At 47.0% G+C, this 14959-nt stretch overlaps 3 non-coding genes across 3 annotated transcripts; 2 read left to right on the top strand and 1 right to left on the bottom strand.

Annotated features, from left to right (window-relative positions):
- The first annotated feature begins 3950 nt into the window (after positions 1-3950).
- Positions 3951-4022, top strand: TRNAD-GUC. The gene has a single exon. It is a non-coding gene; the product is annotated as a tRNA-Asp (tRNA).
- A 3605-nt stretch (positions 4023-7627) lies between these two features.
- TRNAK-UUU lies at positions 7628-7700 on the bottom strand. Its single transcript has one exon. It is a non-coding gene; the product is annotated as a tRNA-Lys (tRNA).
- A 1416-nt stretch (positions 7701-9116) lies between these two features.
- Positions 9117-9222, top strand: TRNAL-CAA. The gene is made up of 2 exons: positions 9117-9154; positions 9177-9222. It is a non-coding gene; the product is annotated as a tRNA-Leu (tRNA).
- The last annotated feature ends 5737 nt before the right edge of the window (positions 9223-14959 follow it).

Here is a 14959-nt window from a genome sequence, read left to right on the forward strand (position 1 = left end):
TGTTCCTAGGAGACAAAGTGTTGATTTGTCAGGTTACATAAATGTGTAACTGTTGGAGGTAATGAGAACTGTTTTCCCAAAGTTGTAAAGACGTACGCCTGTCTTAGTCCCTTGTGGCTACTGTGACAATTTCCACAGACTGGGGGCTTCTAAACAACAGAAATTTACTCCTCAGTTTTAGAGCCTGGGAAGTCCAAGATCAAGGTGCTAGCAGCTTCAATTGTCTGATGAGAGAGAGCTTCCTCGAAGGAGCTCTTTGGGGTCTCCTGAAAAGGGCATTAATCCAATCCAGTAGGGACTAACTCAGGAACTAGTCACCTCTCAAAGGATCCACTTCTAAATACCATCACATTGGAGGGCAAGATTTCAACCTATGAATTTGGGGATAACCAAACATTCAACCCATAACGTGTGCCCCGTCATAATTCAACCTGAGTCCGAAGGCCTGAGAATCAGGGAGCCAGAAGAACATCCATGTTCCAGCTTTGAGCAATTAGGCAGAGGGCCGAAGTCTTTCTCTGCCCTTTTGTCCTATTTAGGCTCTCAGCGGCTTGGATGGTGCTCACCCATTTGGGGAAGGCAAATGGCTTTGCCGAACCCCCTAATTCAAGTGCTAATTTCATCCAGAAACACCCTCACAGACACACCTAGAAACAACGTTTAGCCAGATATCTGATCTGGGCAAGTTCACACATGAGGTTCACCACCACAGGCTCTTTGGGCAAAGCATAAAGGGTACTGTGTATTCAAATCTTCTCCAACGGTTGTCACTTCTGTACATTTAATTTTTATCCTATCAAGTGGAAATAAGTTTGTTGAAGTAATGGCTTGCATTTTGGTATCACAGTGAGGTTGAATATCTCTACACATGTTTGGATTTATACACTTGAATTTTCTCCCCAATTCCGGTTTACTTATTTATTTATTTGACTGCCTGTTTTCCTATTGAGTTGACGTGCTTGACTCACTAACGTAAGGGAGGTCTTGGTGCATTTTTTTCTTTTTCTCTTTAGTTTCTTGCAATTCCATTATTTGAATTGCAGTTAACCTTTCTCCGCACAACTTGTGTTTTCATTTTAAGCTATAATTCGGTTACAAGAAGCTATTAATTTCATATGCACAAACCGGTCAAAGTTGTCTTGACCCTGTAGCGTTTCTGTGTCGTATTTAACCAGTGTTTCCAACCTTTGCTGCTCGAATATACATTCTCATGATGGGGGTGGATCGCTCACTCACTTGGGGGTGGATCCCCATCCTCTGAATTACTCTCTACATCAGCAGGGCTCAACTCCCCAGACTGTGTTTCCCAGGCCAACCTCCCACCTGTCTGCAGCTTAGTTGCGCTGGTGGGAGATTGGAGCCCAAAAAAAGATGGCGGAGCCAGGTCATGTCTACCCCTCTTTCCACCGCGGGCTCCGTAACCTGGAGTAGCTGCACATTCTCCTTGCCTGCAGTTCACAGAGAACAGAGCTGGTGTGATGAGATCTTGGGTCTGGAGAATTCCAATTCTCCTCTCTTTCCAAAAGTAGGATGGTGCTTTGCCTTTCTTTTTTTGGAAGGGTTTGAGGGCACCCTCGTGCATACAGAGCATTAGCTTTTTGAATGTAAGTTAAATTTTAGTCAAATGCTGAGACCGGATGGTGAGGAGCAGAAGGGGAGGCCTCGCATGTCTGTGCTCAGATTTATCCGTGCCCTGGGCTCGTTCGTGCTTTCTAACACGAAGATGCTGGACCACGTAAGCTGCAGTCCTCAACTTACCTCGTCAGGTGACTTCTGGTTGGGTTGAAATCAGTGTTGGGCACTGGATGGAGATTAGAGGAGAGAAGCCAGAGTGAAAGTATTACTCGCCACTGCTTGGTCTCAGCTGTATCTCTCAGGGCATCAAATGCCTTCGAGGGCAAATCTGCGGGGGTTTCAAGTTCTCCCAGAGAGCCAGGCCTTTTAGCCTGTTTGGCTTCCTACATTGATAGTCTCTGTCCCATTGACCACATCAGCTCTTCCATCACTAACGGAATTTTACTATATTACTATATTTGCGATACAATTTACTATATTACATTTCTATACAAATTATTAAATTCTATTAAATTTACTATATTAAATGTCTCCACGTTATTCCCCAGGCTAGCACATACAGGTTCCTGGCTGATTCACATACTCTCTACTGAGAGCTTTAAATTTTGGTTGTGCCATGTATATCCTTGATCTTTCTAGTGTTCATCTTTATCCAATGTCATATTTCCCTCCATGAGAAAACTATATTTTTTTCCTCGCTCCATTTACTCAGTAGCCTGAACTGTCCTCTGCCCTGAATGCCACCCCTCTCAATACACCAAATACTGATCTCCTGAGCTCTCTGTCCTGTTTAACCAATTTCGGGTTCTATGCCAGTGTCTGTGAGGTGACAATATATTCATTCCTGGAGTGTCTGATGAGTTCTGTAAGCTTTACAGACGATCCTCTCCGTATTTGTAGTAAAAGTGGCCTTGCTATTATGGGCCCGATACACTTACATACAATTTTACAAAAAGCTCTTGGAAATCTTTTCAAGCTCTTGAAAAAATTGTTGGGATGAATATTAGAATAATGTGGAGTTCATAGATCGCTTTAAGGAGAAATGCTATCCTTGAGATACTAAGTCCCCCTATCCACAAAATTATATACTTCTCCATTTGTTTAGGTCTTTAATGTCTCTTTGGAAACGAGGCTATGTTGACATTTTGCCGTTTCTAATATTTTTGGAAAGTTTGTATGTTTGTGTTATCACCATCATTATGTCATTTAACAGCTTTGTCCTCCTCTTTTTACAATTTCCTTCCATTTTTACTGGAGCAACAGTATCAGACGACTGTATACTCTCCCTTCCCTTTCCCCACAACCAAACTTCGTCAGTACCTTTCCAGCTCTGAGTGTATACTCTGGCGCAGGCAACGGAGTTTATGCATAAACGCTTTCTCTTTCATTCTTAATTGCAACAGGTTAAATAGCACCCCCTGGAAATTTGTGTCTGTCCAGAACCTGAGAGCGCGACCTTACTTAGAAATAGGTCTTTGCAGATGTCATTAGTTAAATTCAGATCGGGTCCTACTGGGCTGGGCTGGGCCCTACATCCAGTGGCTGGTGTCCCTATAAGAGAGGACCCACAGAGAGAGGCAGAGATTGGAACTTGGCAGCCAGAGGCCAAGGAGCAGGCAGGATGGCGCGGAGTCACAGGAGGCTGGGAAGAAGCCGGGAAAGAGACTTCTCCAGAGCCCTCCTGGCTCTGGCATCTTGATCTCCCTCTGCTGGTCTCCAAAACTGAGAGGAACGCGTTTCTGTTGCCTTAAGCCAACCTCTGTTTGTAGAGGTTTGTTCCGAGGTCGTAGGACTCCTATTGCTTTTCTCTCCGGTCAGGACACACGTTCATTTCGGTCATGCTCATCCAGGAAGCGTGTCTTCGTTTCTTTGCTCCCTGGAATGGCTACAAAGGCCACCTGGAAAGCCCCCTCTGGCTCTGGGCTGGAATTTCACTGAGGAATATTCCTAACGGTGGGGTTTCCACCGCTAAAAGGCTATTCACAAATAACCCACTCGATGCCGGCGCTGCAGAATCTGAGATTAGATTTTAAGAGTAAGCTCTTCTCCGTACTCCGTGTACAAATTCACGCACAACACAGACGATTCTCACCGTGGCGAACCGAAGCAGAGGAGGTGCGTCTAGCTCGGGGGTCCTGCTGTTAAGGAACATTTCTGTGCCAGAGTGATAAAACTGTGCACGGCAACGTCTGATCTCCTGCGGGCTGTCGTGTTTGCATTTTCCAGGTCACACTGGGGAATCTGTTCTCTTGGATTTTATAACAAATCTTTCCTGTGAAGATGGGCGCGTCTCTCAGGAATCCCGTGCGCAGGAAAGGTCGGGACCCAGCGTGTGAATTCTTCTATAGGAGAACTTTCCTGACACAAGCGCGTCCTCCTCGTTAGTATAGTGGTGAGTATCCCCGCCTGTCACGCGGGAGACCGGGGTTCGATTCCCCGACGGGGAGACAGCAGGTGCAGCTTTTGGCCCCGCCCTTTTGAGAGAAGCAAACTTCCGGGGTGGGCTGGGCTACCGGGGGGCTTCCTGCTTGGATTCCACCTCTCGTTTTAAGGCAATTTCCGTGTGGGGGCTGGTCGTTGCACCGGGCCGCTTTCCCTGGATGCGAAGTGCGCCCCGGAAATGCTCCCGGATGTTGAGCTGAGAGCTACGTCGCAGGCGCGAGTGAGGTGTGTGTCCAGGCACGCGGGGCGGGGGGGTGTGGGGGGCAGGGGGTGGGGGGTGTTTGGGCGGAATGGGACGGGCACCTGCCGGGACAGGTGAGGCGACAGAGGGGCCTCCCCGGAGCATCCAGGGCGTAGGGCCCGCCCGCGCTCGGGGACGAGGTGCAGGTGGAGTCGAAGGGGCAGGTGAAGGCGCCTGCGAACCGGTGGCGCACGGGCTCAAGCCCAGGTTTGCCGGCGGCGGGACTCGAACTCCCGGCTCCCTGCAGCAGCCGGAACCTGGGCCGCGGCAGGCAAGGATTGGGGTGCCTGGGGCCAGCCCCTTACCTGCCCCGGAATTATGTGTCCGTTGGTCTCAGCGCTGGGCAATAAACACCTGATCGCAATCGCTTTCAGACCGGATAGATTAGAAAAAAGAAAAACGTAAAGTCTACACGAAGTAGCAATTCCCAGCTGCTCCGAACTGAAACGGCGGGAAGGGACGAGCTTCGATGGAGCTGGCGAGAAAACGAAACAACCCAAAATATTGTTAAGACAGAGGAGCGCCAAACACAAGCTCCTTGAATCACCTAGAGATGTGCCTGAATTTAGGCCGCATCCCTCCACAGCGGGTGCTGTCTTAGGGTATTTGCCCCTCACGCCCCTCCCTGCACCTGTACATTGAGGATAACAAATTCTATCCCATGACTCTTGAGGAGATTAGTAAATGAGTAATTAATGGGAAACGGGTTAGCAATCTATAAGACAGTAACACTTGAGATTATCTTTCCTATGGGGCAAAATGTATTTGAATTTTTGCTATGGACAGACATCAGTTGCATTATGATCAACTATCTACAAGCCAGCCTCTACCATACAAAACTCTGGAATAGTTTAATAAATAGAAATTCAGTTAAAGGTGCACACTCAGAACCAAACAATTTCCAAAAGTCCGGTAGACAATGTCCAACACTTCACTGAAAGGACACCCAGTAATTTTCTGTTGCCTATTTCTAAGACTTTGACGGTTTTTCCCGACACATGTGACTCTTCACACTCTAAGGGGCTTTGGGACTACCCGCCTATTTTGTCAAATGCAGATTCTCCTCCAGTAGACATAGTGTATGTCCGGGGGTTCTGGATTTTCTAACAAGGTCTCTGGCGATGGAGACCTCGGTCTTACACGAACCACCCTTGGCAAAGCTCTCAATGTACATAGAAGTTTGCTGTACATTAGAATCACCTGGAAGCTTCTAAAATCCCTGATGGGGGGTGGGACCCAGTACCGATGAAATTAGAATGTCTGGAGGTGGGAACCAGCCCTCAGTAGGTGTTGGATATTCCCGGGTGATCTCCACAGGCCTCGAAGTTAGGGAACCACTGCTCATTTCTCTGTCATTAGTTATTCTGGTGTGTTATTTCTGGGCGTGTTTTAATTCCGCCCCACTTTGCCTTTAGAGACTGGAGGTGACACGTGGGGGGAGACAGAGAAGGAAGCAGAGAAGAGACCAGAGAGAAAAGGAGAGGAGGCAGCGGCGAGGTGGAGAAAAGGAAGGAGGGGCGAGTGAGCAGGAAACACCTGCCAAAAGTGGGGACGAGGGAAACGGTCTTTTCCAGCTGGAGAAGCCTCCGAGGTGGGCTCACCGCCCTTCTTCCGGCTCCGAAGGACCTGGGAAATCCCAGTTACAAAGTGCAGGAAAAACTCGACAGGGGGCAGCAGACTCCCTGGCAGGTGCCCTGTCTTGTCAGCTCGACTCCAGCTCCTCCCGATCTCCTCCTGGGCTTCCTCCTTGGTCACCGCAGCCAGGGGACACAGCTGTCCCCGAGTTCCTGCGGGAACCTGGTGTCCTGCTCTGCCTGGCCTGTAGGAATACGTGATCTCCCAGGGCGCCTCTGCTCTACCCTACTGCCCGCTTCCGGCAGTCAGTGGCGGACTCCAGCGAAAACACCCCCAAATGGAGCCTACTCTTCGAACTCGACTTTTCTGGTTCATTTCCCGTGTATGTGCACGTAAATAAGCTTTCAGCAAATGCACAGTGTGGAGGTTAAATGATCTGCTCAGTGATGACGGGCTGTGGCACCCGTCCAAGACTCTAGGAAATTGGTCCACACTCTGGGGAGAGCCCGAGTGTCCCGGAAGCTGTGGCTTCCTTCCGCTCATCTGGGAGATCTCAGCCTTTCTCCGACTGAATTAAGATTCAAGAGCAGGCCAGGAACTCAACCTGGAGAACAGCAGACTTCGGATATCTTTTAATGAGGAGTTGTTTGACATCTTTACGTCAGGCACACCTAGATGGGGAGGCTCCCTGTCGCCCTGTCAGGTGTCCAGCCGAAGGAAGGGAAGCCGGTACCACTCTCCAGACACGTGTTCTCCTGCGGGGTATCACGCGGTGGAAACGAGGAACACAGTGATGAAGCAAATGCACTCTTGCTTTGCACACACAGTATCCACCAGGTAAACACCTTGACTTTTTAATCAAAACGCCATCTAAGGGGGCGCCTGGGTGGCGCAGTCGGTTAAGCGTCCGACTTCAGCCAGGTCACGATCTCGCGGTCCGTGAGTTCGAGCCCCGCGTCGGGCTCTGGGCTGATGGCTCAGAGCCTGGAGCCTGCTTCCGATTCTGTGTCTCCCTCTCTCTCTGCCCCTCCCCCGTTCATGCTCTGTCTCTCTCTGTCCCAAAAATAAATAAACGTTGAAAAAAAACAAAAAAACAAAAAACGCCATCTAAGGACTTACCAAAGCCTATGGCACCCTACACAGAACAAATGGAAAGAACCTCCTTTCCAGAGCTTCTACAGATGATTTAAACCCCAGGAGAAGGGGAGTCATTTTCCCTTTTGAAAGATTTTGAAAGTAATCTCCATACCGACATGGGGCTCGAGCACACAACCGGGAGACCAAGAGTCGCACTCCCTACCAACCGAGCGGGCCGGGCACCCTGGGAGGGGCAGCTTTTCAACGAAAGCACAAAGCGGATGGCGAACACGATTTCAGGAGGTGTCTGGATTTCAGTTCTTCACCTCCGTGTTGCAGAGCGGGCCAGTAGCCGTGCACTGGCGTCTGCTGAACAAGCTGGGGGACGCCCAGGGATCAAAGCGACCACCATGGTACCCGGGCAGGATCTAATCAAACTGCACCCCGCCTTCTAGACAGTCAGCCCCACGTTGTGCAAGGGAATTTTAAAAGGGCACATCTCATAGCAATTCACTCAAAAGTTTTTTGTTGTCTTTCTTCCTATCGCCCACAATTCTACATTCCCTTGCAAAATCTAGGAGTGGCTTAGTTCGCTCTTAGAAGGAATAATTAAATGAGGCTAGATTGGGCCTTCACGTGGGCAAAGACAACGAGTTCGTGTGGACCACGTGCAGGTTCCTCTTCCACATGTGGCTGGGGGGAAAAAAGTCCAACTGCCGCCTGAACAGGGACTTGAACCCTGGACCCTCAGATTAAAAGTCTGATGCTCTACCGACTGAGCTACCCAGGCCCTGGAAGGGCAGGCCTAACTTGTCTTATAAATAACTAAATTCCGTGCAGCATTCGAACTACCAGGAAGAGAAGTGACCTAAGGTTCCAGGAACTACCAGGGTCCCCCAAAGTGTGGCTCACCGACCCGGGTCATCTCATCCTTAAGCAGACCGTGTAACCGCCACCCTGGACATTCTTTAAAGAGCCGGTTAACGCGCACAGCTACAGGGAGACTGAAGGTTCTTCCTGGACCCAATTATTGCCGAAGGGGACTCGCGGTTTGGGGCAGAAGGACCCTCGGACACACTATTTCCTCCTCAGGTGCTTGCAGAGCGGACGCGCGGGCTCCCTCCCCTACCGGTGGGGGACACCGGGACGAGGCTTTTTTAGGAACTGGAACGACTGAAGGGCATCCTCAAGAGAACAGCAGGGAAGGTGGAGAGGAGGAGGGTTTGACCCTGACACAACGCAGGGGGATTAAGCCTGGCTGTCCCCTGCGGGACTGTCCCCGTAGTTTCGGAAATGGAGGGTCTGTGTTCTTTAGGGCCGGGGGTGGGGGTGGGGGGTGCAGGGCCGCCTCCAGCTTTGTCCCTCACGTTGCATCGCGAGCCCCAACTCATCCCAAGACAGGAGTGAGCGGCGGGTGAGGGAACAGTGCTCGTGGTTCGTGATTTAGCGGCTCGCGAGCACCTGCAGAGAGACGGGGAGGGGGGGGGAGGGGACAAATTCCCACCCACCCAAAGGAGGCGGCAGCGCCAGCCCCGGACTACTCACCTACTTCGAGTCAATACTTCCATTATCATTAATTTAAGGCATTATGTTTGGGCTTTTCAATTCATGAAGACAAATGCCACTTTGATCAAATATGAGGAAAATCATGCGTCAAGTTCATGCAGTACCCACGATGCCAACTCCTACGAAGTCGTGTGTACGTGCTATTTTGTTACAGAAATGACACGGAATTTCAGGCATTAAAACTAACGCGACAAACCTATGCCTGGGGGAATAACATGTAATCATTTCGACTTGACCGAAAAAACAATCCAGCCGCCGCTTACTCTTAGGAGGACACTTCCAGGTGGGCCGGGGCAGGGGGCGCTAAGCCCTGCTCTCCGGGTCTCGCGGCACCTGTTACCTTCTGAACTTAACCGTGGGGGGGGGGGGGCGGGGCGTGAGCCCCGCGGGAAGCCGGGGCTGGAGGGCTCTGCGGCCCGCGCTTTCCTCACCCCCACCCGGCGGGGCGGAGGCGTCCCCCGGGTCCCCCCGGGTGTCCCCGGGTCCCGGCTCCGGCTCCGCGCGCCTCAGCCCCCGGCTTCCGGCAAACTCGCCTTTCGCCTCCGGCATCGCGCAGGCGCAGTGGGCTGGCGCTCGCCGCGCGGAGTCCGGTTCCCTCTGGTGCGTTTACAAGCCGGTTAGCGGCTCGCCTTCCGCGGGTGTCAGGATGGCCGAGTGGTCTAAGGCACCAGACTCAAGCTTCGCTTCCCGCGATCGGGGCTTCTGGTCTCCGCATGGAGGCGTGGGTTCGAATCCCACTTCTGACACGCTCCCGTTTTAGTTTCAAAGTCTGCAACTTAACGTAACCGCCGTTTTAGGCAGCAAGAGCGCGTCTTCCCCTTTCTCCCTATTGCTGCCCGCACTTCACCCTTTTTAAGTCGGTGGGCTTGCATGTCTTTCTCCTCTGCCGGTCCTTCCTTCGTCCCTCCTTTCTGTTTCTTTCTTTCTCTTTCTGTGTGGAATCTCAGTAATACATCAGTATTAAAATGTACGTCTTACAACATGGATGAGGTGAGGGTTCTAAGTTCCTGCCTCCAGTATTTGAACTGCTCTGTGAGGGGCAGGGGCAGGGGCACCCTCCACCCCTCCACCCTTCTCCTGCGTGTCCCTCCTCCCCACGGCCTCAGCCTCTTTTTCTTCTCTGACCTTCCTCTTTCCTCCCCTGCACACTTTCTCCCCATCACTTCTCCCTGATGGTCAGGGCGTGGGCTGTGGCGTGAAGAGTCTGGATGTGATGTATTCTGTGGCATCAGATCAGCGAGACATGAGAGGCAAAAGGGTTAGAACAGTGATTCTCAACCAGGGGTGATTGGCACCCGGTGCCACCCTCCGTGGACCCCCGGTAATGTCCGCAGATACGTCTGATGCTGTATGTGTGTATATTTAAATACATACATATAGAGATATAGTAAGGTTCATTTAAAAGGCAGCATACAGGGGCGCCTGGGTGGCTCAGTTGGTCAGGCGACTGACTTCAGCTCAGGTCATGAACTCACACAGTTGTGAGTTTGAGCCCCACGTCGGGCTCTGGGCTGACAGCTCAGAGCCTGGAGCCTGCTTCAGATCCTGTGTCTCCCTCTCTCTCTGTCCCTCCCCTGCTCACACCCTGTGTCCCTCTGTCTCTCAATAGTAAGTAAACATTTAAAATTAAAAAAAAAAAACAGTATACAAATGATCAAAAATATGAGATAGTCATTTTTAATTGATTTATTTGTAGGAAAAGAATATACAATTGTGGGATGAAAATACGTGCAAAAGAGCAAAATTTGATTTTTTTTTCCTGCAAAATTATCAAGCTATTTGTACCAAGTTAACCGAAGTTCTTTCTGAATCGCCAAAATATTCTGTTGCCTCTTTGTACTCCTGGTATATTTTTAAATAATTTGAAGACAATCTACATATTTTTAAGTTCCCAGTAGTCACTGTTATTATTGCTGTGGATTTACATGTTATCTGTTAAAAAAAAAAAAAAACTATGCCTCGTTTTTACAAAATCCTGACTTCTATTCATGTTTTGTCTCCCATGACAATTCCTCTTGACTTGATTTTCACAAATGTAGGGCCTAACTTCAGAAGAGTAAAAACCACGAAGATGTCTTTTGTGCCTAACTCCTTCAGGTTTTCTAGAATGGCCTCCAACTGACAGAAAGATTTGTTCTTCCACTTTAAAAAGGAAGAATGATAGAAATAATTAGTTTATTTCAAAATTATTCAAAAATAATTTGTCATTTTTCAGACTTGGACTCAGAAGTATTGTGAGAATCCTTTTATTTACCAAATTTAGGATTAAAAAAAAAAAAAAGACTAACACTGAAAAGAGAACAGTCTTCCTGGGTTAATTGTGTATGAGGGTGTATTTTTATTTCATAAAAGTAAAGTAAAATACATAAATATAAATACATTTCAATGATCTTTTATTTCTCAGCTTATAGAAAACGTAGTCATATTCAAACATAAAGATAGGTATAAAAATTGTGTATAAAGTGATTATCAGTCAGTCGGGGACAATTATAGTACATACACTTCACGATTAAAGCAGAGGTCCTCAGTGTTTATGATAAGTTGCTACTCCCAGGGGAATATTTAACTCCATGTCAGAAATTAGTTGTTACACGATAAGGAAGGATCCCACTTACCTACCATCCGTTCTGCTCGTGCTGATTAACCCATACGTTAGCTGGAGCTGGAGTCTCACTACTATTCCAAAGAAAAATCGACTACACTCTTAAATGAGGATTCATACAAAAATGTTAAAGGTAAAGCCGAGGAGGTTTCTGATGCTTATCTGACCTACCTAGTCTGTAACCCCCTCAAAATGATAAAGACACTGGGGTCAAGCCTCAAGACCCCTTTACACATTCAAAAATTAATTTTATTCCATTGTACCAAAAAAAGATATAAAAATGTTTATAAAAACAATGTATATAAAGTGTGTGTGTGTGTATTATATGAAATGTGTATAAAAAATGTATATAAAAGCAATTTTCATATGGGGAGCCTGGCTGGCTCAGTCAGAAGAGCATGTAAGTCTTGATCTTGGGTTCGTGAGTTCAAGCCCCATGTTGGGTGTAGAGATTACTTTAAAAAATAAAATCTTAAAAAAAAAATTTTTCATGTGGATCAAAGCTTTCTCTTGTCAAAAAGTCACAATTTTAGCAGAAGCAAAAAATGTTGTTTGACTCTTATTTCCCACCTGGTAAAATCTGTATTACTTATTTAGTGATGCACACTCAATTACCCAGAATTGTTACTAAAGAGCTTTGTAGGGTATTAATGCTTACTCAGATTCTCCACTGCCCGTATCATCCTTTTTTTCCCCAGGTAAGACAGAAAGAATAAATGAAACTGTCAAACATAAGGGTGCCAAACTTTCAGAAATTCTTACACTTCCTTAGCTTGAAGTATTATTTTTGGCCTTACTAACAGTGAGAAAAACTCCCCCTGGGAGCCCTTTGACTTTCTGTCTATGAATCAATGACTGAATATCAGGAGCCTGAGAACGCTTTCTCTAGTCCTGGCCTCTGCCTTACTGCATCCGCACGTCGCCAGAGACACACATAGAACCCAGTGTCACGTTCAACAGGTACCAGCGATATTTCTACAACATCCTCGGTGAGTTTAAAAGCCCACTCTGAAATCAAGAAATGGTCAGACTGGACAAAAGAGAAGATCCAATCATTTGCTGTTTATGAAATAGGCATTTTACAAGAAAGACACCGAGAAGCTTGGAGAGCATGTCAATGACCTGTGAGGAAATGTATCCCTTGATTTGTTTCACCAAGTCCCATCTACAGCAAATGTTCTCATTTTATTGTTTTTTGAACCCCCGATCTTGCAAGTTTACTGATAACGTATTTATTTATGTAGTAAGATAGGATCTACCTTGAATATTTCCTTCCCTCACACACATTCACACCGCTGCACCATCTGACCCAAGCCAGTTTCTAAGCCTGCTTCTTGACAGTTGGACCTTCATTTAATTATCTCGTTATAATTTTATAGGAAATGTATTATTATGTAGCCAAACACAAGTATGATATACTGGAAGGGAAGTCAGGACCGTCAACAGTGACCGTATTTCTTTCACTTAGTACTATGTATTTGAAATGTAACTTACAGACCAGCACATCTGGATGGTCTATGGTAGATGCCTTTCAAATGGATGCGAATGAGGATGTTTGCCTCAGGAACTAAAGTGGCACCTTCTTAGAAGCATTTTTTTAAAAAGGTAAAATATGGTAGATACACCCTATGAGATGTTGCTCAGCATTTAAATGATGTATAAAGAAAGTAATGATGGTTACGGAAGAAAGTCAGGGGTGCCTGGGTAGCTCAGTTGGTTAAATGTCTGACTTCAGCTCAGGTCATGATCTCACAGTTTGTGAGTTCAAGACCCGCATCGGGCACTATGCTGACAGCTCGGAGCCTGCTTCAGATTTTGTGTCTCCCTCTCTCTCTGCCCCTACCCCGCTCACATTCTGTCTCCCTCCCAAAAATAAATAAACATTTTTTAAAAACCCCAATTTATAAAAAAAGAAAAAGTCAGAAGTGGAATGATATGTATACCAGGTACGATTTTGTCATATGGAAAAGATATGCACAAAATATTACATATTCTGTAAGAAAACATGTAATGTTTTAATATAATAGCAATGTAAACAGTTAATACATTAAAATGGTTTCCTATGAAGAAAAATGATATAGGGAATAGAATATGCAGATAAAAAGAAATCAATCAATTGATTAAGAGGGTCCTTAAACATCCCCATGCATAGATCAAATAATCTAAATATCTAAGAAAAGTACTACGAAATGGTGAAAGTAATTGGTGATCTCTGTGGTGTGTTATTATTATTTTTTTTTTAATGAAAATTTTACTTCCACCCATGAAGGATTAACCACTAGGGGAGTTGTCCTCTGGCTATACAAAAATTAGAAAACCAGGAAATAAATCTATGAAATAACCATTAGAGAAAAGATGTCAGGAAGCAGGAAGTGTAGGACTGAGATCCTTGAGGGAAGGCAAAGAGAAAAGGTGAGTCTGTGACTGTGCTGGTCAGACTTTTAAAGAAGAAAAAGACAGTGGTATTTAGCATACTAAGTATCAAGACTTAGTAGAAAACTCATTTAATTAAGGGCATGCATTTTGGTGCAGGGATTAACAGATAAAACATGCAATGGCATGGAGAATTCAGAAATCATCCATGTGTGGATTTCATATTAGAAAAGTGGCATTGCAGCTTTGGTAAGAACATGGTAATTTACTGAGAAATCTATGCAGGAATGAATAGGGGTCAGAGGCTGTGAAACTATCACCTCATTTCATTGCCTGGCCTGCTGGACATGCGATGTATATCATGGTATGAGGAGTGTGTAATCGGCACTATTCTGTAGGAGGTTAATTATTACCCTAGCTGACGGCAGTGAAACGCGCATCATTGCCAAATTGTTGTGCAAGTTGAAGAGCAGAAAACCCACCATGTCACAAGAGGTGGTTCAAGAAAGTGCTTTATTGGAAGATAAATGACCCCATGCTCAACAAGCAAAGATAGAGGTCAACCAGTTCTCCCCTTTCAGTGCACGGAAGCATGCCAGATGCAGGCTTTGCTGGGAATTCAGTGGGTCTGTGGTCCTCTTTCCCTAATGGCAAACACAAGACCACCCCCCCCCGGGGGGCCTTCAGTAAGGGGAGGGCTGGCCACGCGATGCCTTGCAACCTGGACTTAAGATGTGAGGTGTTGACGATAAAATTGTACACCCCCTGCTATGGAATATTGCATAGCTTATATAAAGAACACAACAACACTACATATGTGAGATGATATTACACACGAAAGACGGGCGCAGAGATCCATATGACTATATATAAATCTATAAATCTTATATAATATAGATATATTGTATAATACATGTTTATATAACATACACATGCATGTATAACTTCTGGAAGGATACTCGAAACTAAGCGCCAGTGGAGAGAATGAAGGAAGTCGTGTTCGAGGCTGGAGAGCAGGCGTATTTTTCGGTTCTATCTCCATTTCCACAGTTAAGGGGAGAGGGGGATAATTGCTACTGATCTCACCCACCATTCATTTAAAAGCAAACTGAATTTTGGTTAAGTTTCCGGAGCTGGAACTTGGGTGCTTCCAAGGAGCGCTTTGGGGGAGCCGTGGGGGAAGGGGGAGTGCAGACCCGGGCTGCGCGTCAGCAGCTGCAAACCCCCCCCCCCCCGCGACTTCAATGTTCTGGAAGGAGCAGCGTGGAACCCCCGCCCGCGACCCTCCAGCCAAGACCGGGAAAACAGCACGTTGGAAGACGTTTCTCATGACAGAGAAATAGCAGCATTTATGCAAATGTTGAACCTTCGCTACAAGCGTTCACTCCCTTTCGCTCTGTTTGGTCACTGAGCCCCTGTAGACACCGGGGGGATTGCTCATGAAGAAGCTGCGGGGACCCAACACCACAAAGTTGAAACCAAATGGCCACTGAGTGGCAAAACACTTC

Source organism: Leopardus geoffroyi, chromosome B2, assembly GCF_018350155.1.
Source record: "Leopardus geoffroyi isolate Oge1 chromosome B2, O.geoffroyi_Oge1_pat1.0, whole genome shotgun sequence".
NCBI classification, from domain to species: Eukaryota; Metazoa; Chordata; class Mammalia; order Carnivora; family Felidae; genus Leopardus; species Leopardus geoffroyi.